The 16,391-nt window shown below is 41.7% G+C and overlaps 1 protein-coding gene across 11 annotated transcripts in view; it reads left to right on the forward strand.

Annotated features, from left to right (window-relative positions):
• The window catches only part of ARPP21 (cAMP regulated phosphoprotein 21), a 232,613-nt gene that overhangs the window by 89,151 nt on the left and 127,071 nt on the right, over positions 1–16,391 (forward strand). For 8 of the 11 annotated variants that reach the window (XM_084220076.1, XM_084220071.1, XM_084220080.1 and 5 more), the window contains exon 2: positions 832–952. The exons of 1 other annotated variant lie outside the window; for it this stretch is intronic. The gene's annotated coding sequence lies outside the window, so the exon portion shown is untranslated. Of the gene's footprint in view, positions 1–831; positions 995–3,074; positions 3,428–16,391 lie in introns of those variants that run through there. 2 more of the 11 variants (XM_084220074.1, XM_084220079.1) reach the window with 2 other exon arrangements.

The following is a 16,391-nucleotide window of genomic DNA, read 5'->3' on the forward strand; positions in this document are numbered from 1 at the left end:
TTTCTAAGTGAAATTTAAATATCATAGCTAGAAAGTATGCTTGTAGTGAACAAGTAATATAATCTGTTGTCACCTTGAGCAGAGGCATTTGTGTGTGCACATTCATGTGGGCTTCAGCTCTATATGTTGCTTCTATTGCACAAGGGCACTTGGCAATACCAGAATCCTGGAAAGCTTGGGCTGCTGGTTAATTGGTTAGATGTTTTGCTCAAGAAAGTACTTGGTGAAATGGGCCTTGTGTCTTCTTTTTTTTTTCCCCATTACCCTCGAAATTTGGTCATGTAACAGAAAAAGGTGTCAGAAGTCTGAAGAGTTGATCTAGTTCTGTTTCTGCTTAAAAACACAGCTTCTGCTGTGCTCATGAAAGTGCTGACTTTCATGGAGATTAAATGGACAATTATCCCTGCCCATGTTTACAGATCAGGACAGGCAGCACCAAGTCATTGCCATGGTTTGTCACCTCTTCAATATTATGTTTGTGCAATGATTGTGATTTTTCATTCTACAAAGTCCTGAAGAAAGGGATGTAGGTTGTGTATTCTGTCAGATTATTATCTGAATGAGAAGGTCTGAGGTAACTTCTTAACAAAGGAAGGCAATTTCACTTACTTTCACAAGCTGTGTTCGATGCTACTCAACATTCTGAGTTGAAAAATTAAAATATGTGATACTGGAGTGACACTGGGTTTTTTTCCTGATTATTTCCACTGGTGTTGCTGTAGCTGGCATCTTTTAGCATTTGGTAACTTGCTCCAGGCACATCCAGCCTCGTAGGAGAGGGTGGAATCAACTGCCAGACTACAGCTTGGATTAATTTTTATCTTCTTGCAGATCTGATGTATAAGTTTTGGCTCTTCCCACTGTGAAGACACTCCAGTATCTCAACGCTGGGAGACAAGCCGTGGACACGTGGCTGTTTTACATGTGCATGCGGTGTAGTGACTGGAGCAAGGTACCAAAACGTTCACTACTCTTGTCCCCTTCCCTTCTGGAGGTGAGTTGCAAGGCACTCAGTGAAAGCATGAGTGAGTACTGCTTTTGTGTCCTGGTGCAGAGTGCATTTTGTCCCTTCTCTGGGTACCCAGCTTGAGAGTAATGGGATGATGGGCAGCAGCCAGGTGAGGCCCTGTCCATTTCACTGTAGGTTCAGAATAGTTTTGATAACCACCTTGGAAAATTAACTTTGGACCATTGTTGAGATGGCTGCAACATCAAATAGCAAAAAGCAAAGAACTGGTCCTTGCCCTGTCACCAGGTGTAGCACACAAGTGCCATTTATAGCCTCTTTGCTGGTCTCTTCGCTTTCAACTGGAACCTGTAGCACAGCATTAAAGGGAATATGCTAAAGAACGAAATTAAAAGTAGATGGAGCCACACACAACCATCCTAGGAGGAAACCACATTAGGAGGTGAATTAGCAGAACAGGTTTTGGTGTGCCTGGCTGAATGCCTCTGATCACTTGAAGTGTGCACCAAGAGCTGGCTAATGCACACCCTATTGTGGCTCATCACTCACTGTATTCTTCCAGTCTGATTCCATTCAGCAGTCTCCAGTAAAAGCAGGTGTTTACTTCTAAGGGGAAAGAGGGGTTCCAGTGGTGCAAGGACAATACCTACTAAAGCAAACATTTTCCTGCAACACTCCCCCGGCCTTCTGTATATTTGTCCATATTTACTGGACCGCAAGTTCTGCTACATTCATTAACCATGGCAAACTGTCTTCTCTAACTAGGGCTTTCTGAAAGCACATCGAGAAAGGAGTGCATTTTTAACTGTGTATTTTAAATAAGAATTGTCTGTCTGTGGGAGTTGGGTTATTTGTATCACCGTAGACAGAAATGATGTCTATATTTCATAGGACCTTGCTGCTTTGTACTTATTGACTGTTTATTTTTCATCCATATGATTACTAATTGCAGCTAGTACCAGACGCTTCTGTCTCCTTTCAGGTTATTGTAGTAGAGGGCATTGTACCAGATGCATGGTTATTCACAGACATGCATTTCCAGCAGCTGAATTGCTGGATCTGCTCTAAATGATCTATGGAAATTACATTTGGCATTGTACAGCTATAATTTTACTGCATATTAATAGCCACCTAGCAAAGAGGTAAATGCCCTTTTCTCGGCTGGGTGCAGGATGAATGCCTGGATATATTCAATTGGGTAAAACGAGGCCCGGGTTTTAAATGCATAGCAGCGGTTTCATGTATCGGAAACGCGTGTGCTGGTGAATTGCCTGTTTCCCTCAGCCTTGATGGTGTGCAGCAAGGCTCTGAGGGAAACATCATCAAGCCAGATCCTAGATAGAGACATGCTGGGCAGGGGAGGGGGAAGGGGATCATGTGCCCCATTTTTAGTGGCTCATCTGCTACCACCCAAAATCTGCTGCAGTCTTTTTTTTTTTTTTTTTCCCCTTTCAGCAGCTCGGCTGATCAGCCTGAAGGCTGTCGGGTTGCACCAGCAAAAATAATAATTAAAACCGCCCTCCCCAGAGCTTTCACTTAAAGATGTCCTCTGGAGTCAAGGCCCATTTCCTTCCCTCTTTATTTTTCTTGGGGGTCGTGTGTCGGGGGCGACAGGGAGTGGGTGGGAGCAAATAACAAGGAATCGGAGGGGATTAACGAGCTTTCTCCTTATTAGCACCGCTCGGGTGCTTTGTCTCTCTGCTCCTGGCTGAGGATGGGCTGACGGGGGAGGGCTTGAGGATGGGGGGGAAGCAATGTGACTGGAGGGGTCGACATGCGGGAAGCCACAGGCGGACGGGCGGGCGGATGGACAGACAGACAGAACCACCCCACACAGAGACAGACACCGGCCCGGGCGGGCATCTCGGGCCGTGCGCGGGGCTGGGTGGGGTGAGGGCGGGCAGCGCAATGGCGCCGGGGCCAGCGGGTACTGTGCGGCAGCCGGGGCAGCGGCGCTGAGCGCAGCAAGCGCGGAGCCGGCGAGCGGCGGAGCCGGAGCGCGGCGCTGCCTGCGGTCCGGGGCGCACCACGCTGCGTGGGCGGGGAGAGAGAGAAAGGCAGAGGGAGAGACTCGCAGACAGACAGTACAGCCCGGGAGCGCGGCAGATAAAGGACGGAGGACAGGGAGAGAGGAGCGAGCCAGAAGGGGATCCAGGCAGGCGCCGAGAGCGGACGGGCAGAGGCGGGCGGAGCGGCGGACCGGGCCAGGACAGGAGGCGGCCGGCGGGTCGGGCGGTGCCGCCGCGGCCACCGCGCCCGGCCAGCAGCGCGGCGCGGCGGCGGATCTCCTCCCGCGGCGGAGGCGGAGGAAGAGACCATGTCTTTCAGGAAGACAGTCACTGTACTGTAACAGCAGCGTATCCGCAGCAAAATAAACAAACCGGCCAACCAAAAATACCAAACAAACAAAAATAGCCCGAGCCGCCAAGACGCTGGGGGCAGATCCCGTTTGCAGGCAAGGTAAAAAAAAAAAAAAAAAAAAAAGAAAAGAAAAAAAGGAACGAAAAAGACCAAAAACAAAACCCAAGAAAGCCAAAGCAGAATCTGTCGACATTTGTGTGGCGTGATGTTCTTTGTTGTCGCGATTTTTTTCTTGTCTATGTTTTTTTTTCCTAGCATGTGTTTTCTGTCATTTCGTTGGAGTCATTCGCCCCATCCCCCCCCCTCCCCCCCCCCCGCCACCCCTCCCCGTGATCTTTTAATTTTTGAGGTCAGGGCGGCTGGAGCATGTGGAGTGGAGAGAGAGGGAAACAGGAGCTGTGTATGGAACCGAGGCTTGCCTTTATTGCGTGCGATGGGCAATTATTAATAGCGGCTGCAGGATTCCGGCTCTAAGATGTGGTATTTACTAGAGAGGGAGGGAAAAGAAAAGGAAAAAAGGGTGTCGCTCGTAGCGCGGCGGGGCAGGATGGTATCGGTGCTGGAGCCGGCGCCTCGCACGGGACTGCGGAGCGGCAGCGTAGCGGTGGTGACAGCCAGGTAGGGCGGGAAGGGTTCGGCGCGGTGGCGGGGCCGCCTGCCCCGCGGAGGGCGGCGGCTTCCCAAAGTTTCGGCCGCCCGGCGGTCATCGCCAGAGGCGCTGCTGGCGGGAGCGCAGGCGGGTCGGGGTCGGGGTCGGGCGCGAAGGTGAGATAGCCGGGGGCCGGGCTGGGGCAGGGGGGACGAGCGCCAGGGAGACGGGGGTCTGCGGGGAGAGATCGCCCTCCTCCTAGCCGTCATTTTAGCTAAAATGGATCAAACTCTTAAGAAAATCTCAACTTTTACTCGCTGATTTGTGAACGGCATCGCGGGATCCTCTTTCAAAGCTGTGTTTGCTGGACGGCAAGCCTGGGCTGCTTGGACTGGCATTGTTCTTAAGGGTGGCGATGTGAGGGCAACAGATTTACTTGATGCTTCCTAGGCATCCCTTTGCATGCAGTGGAGGAGGATCACAGTCCAGGTGTTTCAGCCGTATTGTTTAGGTGTCCCGTTTTCACAAAAAGCAGTTCATGTTACTCCGCTTGGTGTGTTCTGCCTACTTGTCTGTGCGTCTCAGACGATATCGCCTGTAAATCTAACCCCGACGTGCTCATCTAGCGCAGCCATTGCGCAGCCTTGCTTAATTGCTGTTATTTATTTTGCCTTCATTCACCGCGTCAGCCAGCGGGGGGAACACGCTCGGATTCCGGGTGCATTTTTACGTGCTAGGTGTGTCTCTGCGCTTCCAGGTGTGTGCGGTTTTGCTTAAAACTCATCCCGCCGCCGTGTGACATCGCTGTAAATGTGCCGGGAGGGGGAAACAAAAGCATTAGAGAGCCACACAAGTGTCTGTGCATCACCTGTTTGACTTCTCTGCCATTGCAATGGTCAGCCAGATGCTTGCCCGGTGCGCGTTCTTCTAAATGGCATATGCACATTTTAGGCAAGTACAAAGCAGTTGAAGCTGAGGGTGATGGGGAGGGGGTAAAAAAAACCAACCGAAGCAAAACCGTACTGTAAACTGATCTGCAACTTTTTCAATCGCATAATTTAACTGCACGCTGATTTTGTTTTAGCAGTCTTCGTCACGGATCGAGGCAAGTTTGTGTGCGCAATTGGGCTTGCAAATTGCTAATCTCGCGCTGACTTTGCCTCTCAGCTCCCAGCTGGGCATGGTTACCTTGAGAGCTGTGGTATCAGCACTGTCAGAGCATGCTCCGGTGGGGAGATCGGGTGTGTTCTATTTTTAATACTATTTAATGAAGATGCTTCTCACTCTGCAATATACGAAGCATAATGGAAGAGCAGAGCGATGATTGGTTATGGATACTGGAAAAGGAAAAATGCAAAGGTAAAAACGGAAATCCCTCAAATATTTCTATTACATTAATGAAAGAAAATGCAGCTGTGTAGAAAGGGGATTGATTAGCTCATTTTTCAGCTGAAGAGTTTTGTGGTGTCTAGGATGCTTTTTTTTTTTAAGTTCTTTTAAAAAGTTGCATGGAGCAAACTGGATAGGTTATTTTGTGCTATTGGTAAATCTTATTCTCTGTGGGCATGTTTAAGTTGAAGAATATGCCATTTTATTTATTTTTTTTTTAATAGTGAAGTGTCTTACAGTGGAGGAGCGCTAAGGAACATCTTAAATATTTAATTTTTTTCTTGTGATAACCAGTTTGAATGATTAGCTCTATTTACATGCTTACTGGTAGCCTCCTAAAGCGGGAGTTTTGAGTTTTTATTCCTTGCAGTTGAAAGTTAATTCAGTTGATATTAAAAATCATTGTTGCATGCAATGTTCACAGAACGCAAGCGGCTGTAAATCTCTTGTGAAGTGTAAAGGAAAATACCTATAGGTAACTACAGTGTATACCACTTGGCGAGAACCGTGGAGATACTTTTGAAAACTGCCCTGTTATGTTCAGTGTACTTGTAGTCAGAAATGTGTTTATTAGCTATTTGAAAGAATGCACACACTTAGAATCCTGTAGAGAGACTTGTCTCAATTAAAGATGACGTCTGTAAAACAATTGTATTTTCTCTCTGTTGTCTGCAGTTTTACAGGATGGTGGTCTAAGAAACAGCCGAGTACCCCTCCTGCAAAATCCTTTTTCCAAGCAATTATTTCTTTCTGCAATGTGCTAGTCATTTTGACTGCCCCTGGGCTAAGTGTGCAAGTGAGAATTGCTCAGATGAGTGTTGCACCACATCGTACCCGTGAAGGAAAAATTGCATAATGGTGATAGAGGAAATGCAAAGAGATTTTTAACACAAGTGTAATTTCACTTCTCAGAGAGGGAGAAAACAGTGCAAAAGTAACTTTGAAGTTTCATTCTGCCGGAGGAAAACTGTGGGCCAAATCATGTTTTCCTGATGGTGCTGCTTTTCTTGTGGACTTTACTGGGGTTATTTGCATGATTACAGTAACTAGACTTGGCCTTAGAAATCACTGTTATTAAACAGAATTTCAGGGAGTACATGAAAGAAACCTAAGAAGTTTTAAAATCTGCTGTGTTCTTGACTTCGTCACAGATTATGATTCTGAATAACTAACTTTAAACTTGGAATGAATAGGGGGGAGGAAAAGTGTACTAATTCTAGGATGGCTTACTTACAATCTGTCTTGTGTCCTGTAGGCATTGGTCTTGCTGCAGTCAGTGGGAGCTTTAAAATTGGCTCCATGGTTTAATCAGTGCTAAAGACAGACACTGGGACAAATTTTCAGCAGCTGTAAATTGATGTAGTTTCTTTGGTCTTAAGAACAGTGTAGACTTGCACCAGCTGATGGTAACACCTCTCTGCTTATAACATACAAGATCTGTAACTTGCATTGAGTGGTATTAACAATTTTGTTGGCGTTCATTTCAGAGTAGGAAAATTATTTTGGCAGACTGGCAAATCCTTGTTTATAGGGACTACTCACAAAGGAGCAGCTTGATCCTGTGAGTGCTCCCAGCTTAATTTCCTTTGTAAGTTTTAAAGCTACATGTGTGTAAGCTACATGATTGTTTAAAGGAAATGCTATTCATGTTAAGTAATCGCTTTTCAAAAATATCTTTACAGATTGGCCATTTGAGAAGTAATGTAACTACCATGCAATAAACTTGCAAAATCCATTTGTCCCCTGCTTATTCATTTATTAGATTTGAAGTTCTGTATTAATGTTCTTAGCAGGTAGTAAGTCAAGCAAATGGGTCCCTTTTTCTTCTAGAAGATTGAAACATTCATCAAACAAGTAATACATGGCAAAGACTCTGTACGTTCCAATGGAGAGTACTTGGTTCTGAAGATTTAAAATACTGTGTATGAATATCTGTGTGGTAACATGCATTTCTAGGATACATTCTATTTTGATGATAAACTGCAATCCAGGTAAGTTAGATTTTCCCTAATTCAAGTTGGGTAAATTGAATTGCAGATAAATTATGCAAACCATGTGAGGTCATGCATCTAGTTTTTGACAGTCATCAAGTGAGACCTATTCTGGTCTCCAGGCTTGTAACTGGGTCACCCCTGGATTGTAAGTTTCCCTGATTAATTGCTGGTGTTTGTTTTGTTTTCTAATTTTTCCACTTGATACATGAATTGCTGATTTTCAAAAACATGTAGATGCAAATAAGTTTACGTGTTTGTTTGTAACTATCAAAGTATTTTATTTTTACATAGTAATTTAATGGTAAGCCCTTCTAATAAGGAAGTAACTTCAGAACAAGTGCAGATAATGACTCCTCTCTGGTTTGTTTGTTTGTTTGGTTTTTTAAAAATAAATTTAATCTGCCTATAAATTCATGTAGACATACTGCTTGCTGCTCGTGGACGGAATGAGTTTTTCTTAAGAAAGAGGCTTAAACCCAAATCAGAGGAACAGCCACTATGGCTTGCCATGAGTATGCTGGTGTTCTCACACACACAGACACACAGTTTATTAAAGAAATGAAACAGACAATACACCATAAAACTACAATACTTTCAGTTTTAATTAAAACTAATTTTTTTTTAGTAAATAACATCCATGATGGATTCTAGTCAATTCCTCATTTGTCACTGAAGGTCCAGATTGCTTAGTTGGAAGACTTCACAGCTGCTTAGATGTTTGAAGTGACTCTAGTTTTAGGCTTCATGTTTTCTCATATGTTGGTTTTACGTTAAGCAAGTTGTATGATTGGGTAAATTCAATTTCCTTAGCTTGTCTTAGTTTATGAGAGCACGTAAATAATCTGCATTAACGCTTAATGTGTGACATAGACAGTCCAAAGTTAGGAACTGGATTGATTCCAGGGGAGGAGCACTGGAGCTCTCTGTCAACTTTCAGGAAAATACCCCAAGCAAACACTTCCATAATGTCCTGCCATGGCTGCCCTCTTCCACCTGGTAGTAATCTTGCTGGTATTTACTGCTTCTTCCTTTTTCACTGTGGTAGTTTCCAGGCTTTCAGGTAATCCACTACCAGTGCACTTCTTTTTGGTTCCTTGGAAAAAGTTGTTGTGGGAATGGTCTCTTTTCATTCAAATGTACAATTTTTTAGTCACTTGGTGGGATCTTTAAACTGTGTTTGATCATTCTAGAGTTCTAAGTAGGTAATGAGCTGTTACATGAAAATGATGTGTCATTTTTTTTGTCCTTTTTTTCCCCAGCTATTACACTTATATTCCCTGTTACTGAGAGGAAAAAGCAGACTAAATACAGAGAGAAATACATAAACAAGAAGTAAACAGAATTGCTTTTTGCAAGACTGGGTGTCATGATGACTGTTTACGTGGACTAATTGCAGCTGTGGTAAACGTGGTCAAAAGAAACACTAAGTAGGTTGTTGGGGTAGTGCTGAAGGAAGATGCGAAGCGCGAGAGAGCGATAATGTCGTATATCATGACTAAGCTGAAATGCAGAAGGCATAGTTAGGCAGTGACAGCTGGGAATTTGAAATTTGTGATTTGGATATCCAATGACTTTATGAAGCAGGGGGTTTAAAGTACTTTCTAGTTACTGGCAGTGTGTGGAGGCAGTAACCATGTAAGGCTGTTTTTAGGGTAGAGATTCACATAGCATATGCTGAAGTATGTAAGGTGAGAAGTGCATTTTTGTAAGTGCAAGAAAATTTTCACAGGGAAATTAGGATGCTTAGGGATCAGGTCAGATGTCTGATCTTGATCTTTTAAGGCCAAGAGTCACAGATTACAAAGAGTAGTACCATGAGAAAGCAAAGTCCTATAAAAGTATTTTTGTAATTTAATGCTTTCTGCCATATTCATAATTTAGTCTTGGACAATACTATAATTTATTTATGAGCCCCTTTATACAGCGCTTGTGTTAAAATTCTAGAAGCTTGGTAACAACTTCCAACTGATAAAACTTCCTTTTTCCAAAATTGGATGCCTTCAAGTCAAAGGAAAACTGAAATGGTTGGCAGGATGGTGTGACAAAAAAAATAGCAATTAAGAGAAACCCCAGCAAATGCTCCCACACCCCCTCCCCCACAATTAAATGCTCTGGTTTTTAATTTCTCAAAGTTTTTGTCTTCTGTTTGCAATCTATGCTAAAACATGAAAAGCAAATATATACAAATCACCTCCTTTCAAGCTTCTGTTTATCCCAGTTTTTACAGCCATGCAGCAATAATTTTTACTGGATTCATAAAATCATCAGAGCCAGTTTTATGTTCTAGGATTTGAACTCTGTCATCAAAAGCATGCCTGAACAGCTAATAATTTCGTGAGTAATGAATCCTGTTGCAGTATTTGTATTTTTATTGCCTCATGAGTTGAAGTCTTCTTGTGCTTTCAATACAGAAAACATTTTGTAAGTTTTCATTATTAAATATCAATCAGAATGTGCTGCTTTTCTTCACAGGGAGTGCATGCATCTTGGGTTTGGTGACCTGCAGAGCTTCTCGTGGTATAATGCTTTTTTTATTGTGAAGAGAGTTATCACAATTTGTTCCTGTGTAAAGAGGGAGGCAGGGCTTCTCAGTAGATTAAAGCCAATGAAGATAAACTGCAGTGATTAGGAGCATTTTAGAAAGACAATTAAATTATTATTAATTATTATGAAGTGTTCAACTGTATATTTGATTCAATTTGATTCAACTTTGAGAAGTTTTGCTGGGGAGCAAACTTCAGTGATGAAACTTCAGGTGGAATAGGTACAGCATGATGTTTTTCTGAAGAATATCCCTACTTTGTGCTTTTTGGGTGTTTGTGCCATTGAACTTTATTTGAAGTGCCTGAAAGTAAATCATAAATTGTGGTACAAACTATACCTTGAGGTTTTTCCATTTTCAAGTGACTGTTCTGTTTCTAAATACATTGCCATTGGCATAACATCTAGAACAGTTTAAATGAGGCTGCTTAATACATTGTAAAGTATTTGTCATGGAGTCAGAAATGTTTATGGTGTCATAAAAGCTTTGAGGGAAACACATCAAATAAATTTGTCCACTCTGAAGGCTCACTGCAGATTTTAATGTAAGCCCGAGAAATGTCTGATAGCTTTATAATTTGTGTACTTCATAAACCATGAAATCCGAAGTGAGAAGGTCTGACTTTCATGCTTTCAGGTTTTGTTCCTTTAGGAAAAATTCAGAGCTTTCTTCTACCAAAAAAAAAAAAAAAAAAAAGGGAGATTCTGACCATTGATCTGTAAGGAAAGCCTAATGAGTGACTTAGGGCATCTTAAAGTGCCATAATTCATAATGCGTGCTACTGTTAGCATCTGGAAATGCTAATGAAACTATGTTTGATCCAAGTGTGATTTCTGGGAAAGCTTTAACTCATCCAAAATGAGCTTAAGTTGAAAAACATAATGTGTTTACTAGCTTTGTGTGTCTCAATACGCTTTTCCATTACCGTGTAGCAGTCTGTTCTACAACTGAGCTGCAAAATGGAGTGAACTCTAGTGACAAGAGCTGTGGCAAACAGCATAAGAATCCTGTTAGATATGGAAGACAATTAATTATTACTGAGGGATAATGCAACTTTTGTTTAATCTGTGTACTGTTGAAAATGACTGCGTTTGAAAGAAGTCCTTGAATGACCTGCTTCTTAAAGTAGCCCTTTCAAAATTGGTGGCTGAGATAAGGGAGTGGTGGGGTGAGGGCGTAGTGGAGGATTAGTGCTAGTAGTATTGCTTGTGATGTGAAGTCAGGTTAAGGGGCATCAGAAGTAGGAGGACAGCAAAGGGAAATGGAACTTTCAGGACATATTCCCTGAAGATTAAGTAACTGGAATTTTGGATAATGCAGAGAAAATACATAGATGTGTAGCTTCTTTTCAGTATCGTTTGTCTTCTGATTTTTAAAAAAATAAAACTCCTTATGCGTGTTTTTTCATGTCTATCTTTGTGTAGAGGATCAGGACAAAACGACTACTTCTCTGCAATCATACCTTATCTCACTAAATCTGAGGTTACAGGGGTTGTAAATGATCTACATCTTCTGATTTTTGCTGTTTCAGAATTGCTCCTCTCTGCCACCTATCTGGCAGGAGAGAAAGGAAGATAGCAGAATTGTTGCCAAGGTCTGAGGGCAGCTCCGTGGCAGTGTGGGCTAAAATGGGACTTCATGGCTTGGCTTAATGTCAGTGAAAGAAACTGGTGGGGTGAGTCTTAGGAGACATGCAAGATCCTGGGTTCTGTGGTATGTAGCCAGTTCTTTGAAAACAAATTGGTTTTTATTCTTGGTACCTCTTCTCTTGGCATGGTAGTACCTCGTAAGTTAGTCAGGTATTTGCTGAAATAGTGTAATGTGCTCTGTGACTACATAAATCCCCACCTTTCCATAAAGGGCTTTCTGTTGATGGGGAAGGATTGGTAGGAAAGAGCAGATTGAGACACAGATCTTGACGCAGCACTCCAGCTGCCTGTGGTCGTGCTGCCGGTAGCCCTGTAGGCATGGTCTGTGGTTCCACAGACACCCTGTCCACTCGCTCTTTGTCGTTTGGGTTTCCGCAATGCGGGAGGGAGATGCGGCAGGCACCTACCTCTCAAAGCCCACGTATTTCTTTGATGTGTTTGTTACTCCTCAGGGTTTTTTTTTTTTTTTTTTCCCCAGGAAGCAGACCACAGAACATCATTCGTACTCACGAAGGCTAATTACAGTTTTTCCTCTACAGATCTTTTCTTGGAGAGCTGTGTGTTCAAAGAACTGCTGCTAACTGTTTTCTGTGCTGCAGTTATGCTCAATGTCCAGGCAGTGAGTGCCGAAATGTAGATTCTTTTGGCACCTGTTCCTATTTGTGTTTGTTTGATAACATACACTTGTGTCTTTATTAATGTTGTCAGGCACATCAAGGCCATCTGTAATAAAACTGCATCAGGAGAAGAGCATGTCAGAAAATGTGACAGTAAAATATCGATGCTTCTTAACGAAACTTTTTTATTGATTAAACAGCACAATTTCAATATGTGGAAAAATGAAATCAGTTCTAATTATTTCAGGACTTTGAGAGCAACTCCAATGAGCCCTGAGTCTTTGGCTTGCCTATAAAATGACAGCAGACTGAGCAATTTAGTGGTTTATTACGAGAAAATTCTATGGCATGGGAATGTGTTTGCTAGGTTTGCATTGGATGAGATCATAACAAAAGAGGAGCATAAGTGACCCTCATATTTCTGGTGCATAGTTAAATATTCTCCTGCAATCTGTCATTTATTACCCATACTCAGTAGATGGAATGAGGCTGGCATATGATGTAACATACCAGTGGTCCTCAGAACATGAGCTGCATGTACAAGCAATTTCAATGTCTATTCGCTGCCAGACAGATGATTCTAATAAAAGGAATTCAGGGGCTCTGTTCCTGACCCAAGATGGTTTATTTTGGGACCAGTAACTTGACATACTGTTGTATTATAAAATCCAAAAAATGGAGATAATTTTAAGTAGCTTTGCCACCTCAGCAGAGAAAATAAAAAATATGGAGGGTAGCTAATATTATATTCTTTTGTCAAAGCTCAGTGTGTGAAGTAAAGCACACTGAAGTTAGGAGACTTATTATGTCCCTAGGTGTAACCTAAACAAGGGATTTTCCTAAAAATTAGTCCATAGCCCTGCTTTGAAGCGTGCTGGAAGTGCAGGAAGATAAATAATGGAGGAATTCACCACAGTCCCAGTATAAACTCTTCTCTTGTTCTGCTTCTTGACACGTGAATTTCAAGCAGTCACTGTCATGGATGTCTCTGCCTCATTTTTGACTGTTTTGACACTTTCATCAGTTGTCTCTGTTCTGCTCCATATACTCTCTGGCCATTCTTCGTACTGAGCCTTTGCTTTTTTCTCAGTTGTGCCCCTTATGCAAACTTTACTTTGTTAAACTGACCCTTGTGGCTTTTCTTGGGTTTTCATCATTTGTTCACATTTTCCAGCTTTTTTCTGCTTGCCTTCTTCTATGTCAGGTATTTGCCCCTGTTTGAAAGAGTTGAAACCTTTGATTTAATAGTCAAATAGTACTGCAATTTTTAAAACAGCCTTTCTTGGTAGATTTTGGACATTTAGTTTATAATGAGCATGTTATATAAAACATACTATCATTATTCAGAATATACCAGTTCTGAAATCTCCTGGATTTTGCTCTGGTCTCTCTTAAGGAGAGAGTGCCACCAGGTCTGAGTGCATTTGTGAAACAAAAAGATTTATGGTAAACGGCAGAAGACTCTGTGCTTTTGAACTTCATGTGTGGAGCTCCTGTTGGTATATCTGGGTCCCTTTGGGGCCTCCATCCAAATTCAGTAAGCTCCGTAGAATTGTGTGTGTGTTTCATGCTCCTGGAAAATGTTGTGTCCTGTACTCTCTATTTATTTAGATTATTTTGGTTTTCTGGGATTAGCAGTATTTTCAATAAATTTTTCTGTTGCCTAGAAAATAAAGTGTGTTGGGAATGACCCAGAGTAAATGCCTCTAACAGTGTTTTTGTTGTCAAAGACTTATGTGTTGCCTCTCTGATCTTTCAGATGGACTTCTATGTTGTGAGCACCATAGCACCTAAAACAGTATGTTGGATGCAGTTTACTGTGTTATTGTGGGGAAGAATGAAAGAAGGGGAAAATTACCTGAGTTCTTACATATGGAGAATTATTTTGTATTTCATGTCTGTACAATTGTTGAATAAGCTTGAAAATTTCACCAAAAGCTGAAGGCTATATATTCTTTTTGTACCTCTGATTATCATGATGTCATGGCTGCACATCCTGGTCCAAACTGGAGGAAACTGATTGATTGTAGAGATTGTTACCAACTGAGGCAACTAGCTGCCCACATTTGAGGACCTATACTAAATACATGATCCATATATATTTTTGTGAAATGCATATATAGTAGCTCCTTCTAAAGACAGAAGTAAAGGAACTGTTGGCTGAAATTTCTCACTCGTGTGTTTGAAGGAACATGGTTTGCTGCCATTATCTGAAAGCTGAAATTTATTTTCTCCTATATTTTGTTTCTTCTTTTTTCTTGCTGCTGAGATATAGCAGGAGAATTGCCTGTATTCAGCTGCCAATTATGGATTTAATTCAGTTATTTGTTTTTCAGTAATCTGATTGCCATTAGTGCCTAGTTCACTAATTGTTCACTGTACTCTGTCAGTTTACTATTCAAGTAACATTCTGAAATGAAACCAAATAAAGAAATGATGGCAGCAGTCTGAACAGATGATGTAAAGTAGTCTTGAACTGATTTTTTGTTTCTTTGAGTGGGTTAATTTCCAGACTGGTGGACAGTCAACTCAGTTATCTCTCAAGTAGCATGAATTAAGAAATCTCTTACCTTTCAAACACAAAATTCTGTTGTGTGGAGTCCTTCCATTCTTTAGAGGGATGTTATGTTAATAAGCAGTATATTCCACAAATAATGGTGCCTATGCTTTTCTGCTTTTCCCAATGTCCTTGGTGGTACTTTAATTCTTGAATTCAGTTGTTTGCCAAGGAGATGATTTGTGATTTTTAAAAGCATGAGTGCAAATGTCTGTAGTACCACAGACTTGGAATGCAGTGAGAGGGACTTCTTTTTTTCACATAGTCTAGGTTTAATTTGACTGACTCTTGTTTTTATTGACTTGATTCTTTAATCTTAAACCTTGTAAATAAATGCATGAAAATATTAGCCCCTATAACCCTATTGCTGCAACTGAGTCAAATATGCAGCAGGATCCTGTTTCTGTAGCAGCAAGCTGTATGGCAGAAGATTCTTCCAAAACGTGCATCTATGTATTTTGTGGGCTCAAAAGTTCAAGATCTAGAATTTTTATTACTGAGCAAAATAAGTTGGAATTTTCCCCATATGACTGCATTATCAGACTGCTGCTCAACTGCCCTTCCAGTGCAATGGATAGGAAACAACAGGATTGCATTTGGAAGGCAGAGAGGTATATCACTTGTTTTCATCTTTCAGCTAAATTCAGACATTGAAATGGGCGAACTCCTGATATATAGTATGGGAAGTTGCTATAAAAGTAATGTTAATTGTGCTTAAAGTTTATGTTCTTAGCCCAGTAGAATGACTGTAGATGCAATGTGCAGTCTTGACCCCACTCTTGTGCTCACTAGTGTCAATGAAGCTGAACTTTATGATTAACAACTTATTTTTTTGCTGTAAAAGCAAGAAATGGGAAAAACCAAAAAGTAAATTCTCAAGCTTAAGATGAGGAGGATGACACTGGGCTGCTGCTGATGCCTGGCTGTGAAGTGTGTGCATGTGGAAATGGGCTGGACGTGGTCATGGGCCACTGGAGACCTGTTCCTCTCAGCCCTGCATGTGCAATAGGTGATTGGTGTGATGGTCATAAAATGCCTGTTTATTTCAAGAAGCAAAAGGAGACCCTTTTATAAACTGGCTCACTAGTCTGCCAAGAGAGGATGTGTTCACTGAGTTCCAAGTGGAAAAACAGGGCTGCTGCCTTTTGAAGTATTTTGTGGTAGTGTAAGTGAAATACTATGACATGTTTGGTGGGGTTTTGTTGGGTTTTATTTCAGGACGGGACAGATTTTCAGTACTTCCAAATGCCTTTCTGAGGTTATTTGGATAATTTAAGGTTATTCTTTTTCAGTGAAGGCTTTTAATAATCTTTATGTCTTTAAAAGAGGCCTTTCTAATAGTGGGAATAGTTACAAATTCAAGTGCTACAGATAATATAAGTTGACAAGTTCAATGGCATACTAATGTCGTCACAAAACCCAGCAGCTTTCTCCAAAAATACATTTTGCAGTAGTAAAAGCTGATAAATGGGGGGTTGTGAGTGAGAAGCATGAAGCTTTTTCAAGAGGAGAGTGGTCTGCCATGAGACAGTAAGTTGGAGAAAGATGTGAGAAAAATGAAAATTCCCATTGTTCAAGGGTTTGATGTTTTGGGGTTTTTTTGTTTGTTTGGTTGGGTTTTTTTGAGTTCGTTTTTGTTTTTGCTTTGTTTTCTTCCAAACTTAGTCCAGCAATCCAGCATTGAATTACCCTTCCTCACGTTCAGCTTTAGAAAGCATGGATGTCC

This window comes from Fringilla coelebs (genome assembly GCF_963513975.1).
Source record: "Fringilla coelebs genome assembly, chromosome: 1".
NCBI classification, from domain to species: domain Eukaryota; kingdom Metazoa; phylum Chordata; class Aves; order Passeriformes; family Fringillidae; genus Fringilla; species Fringilla coelebs.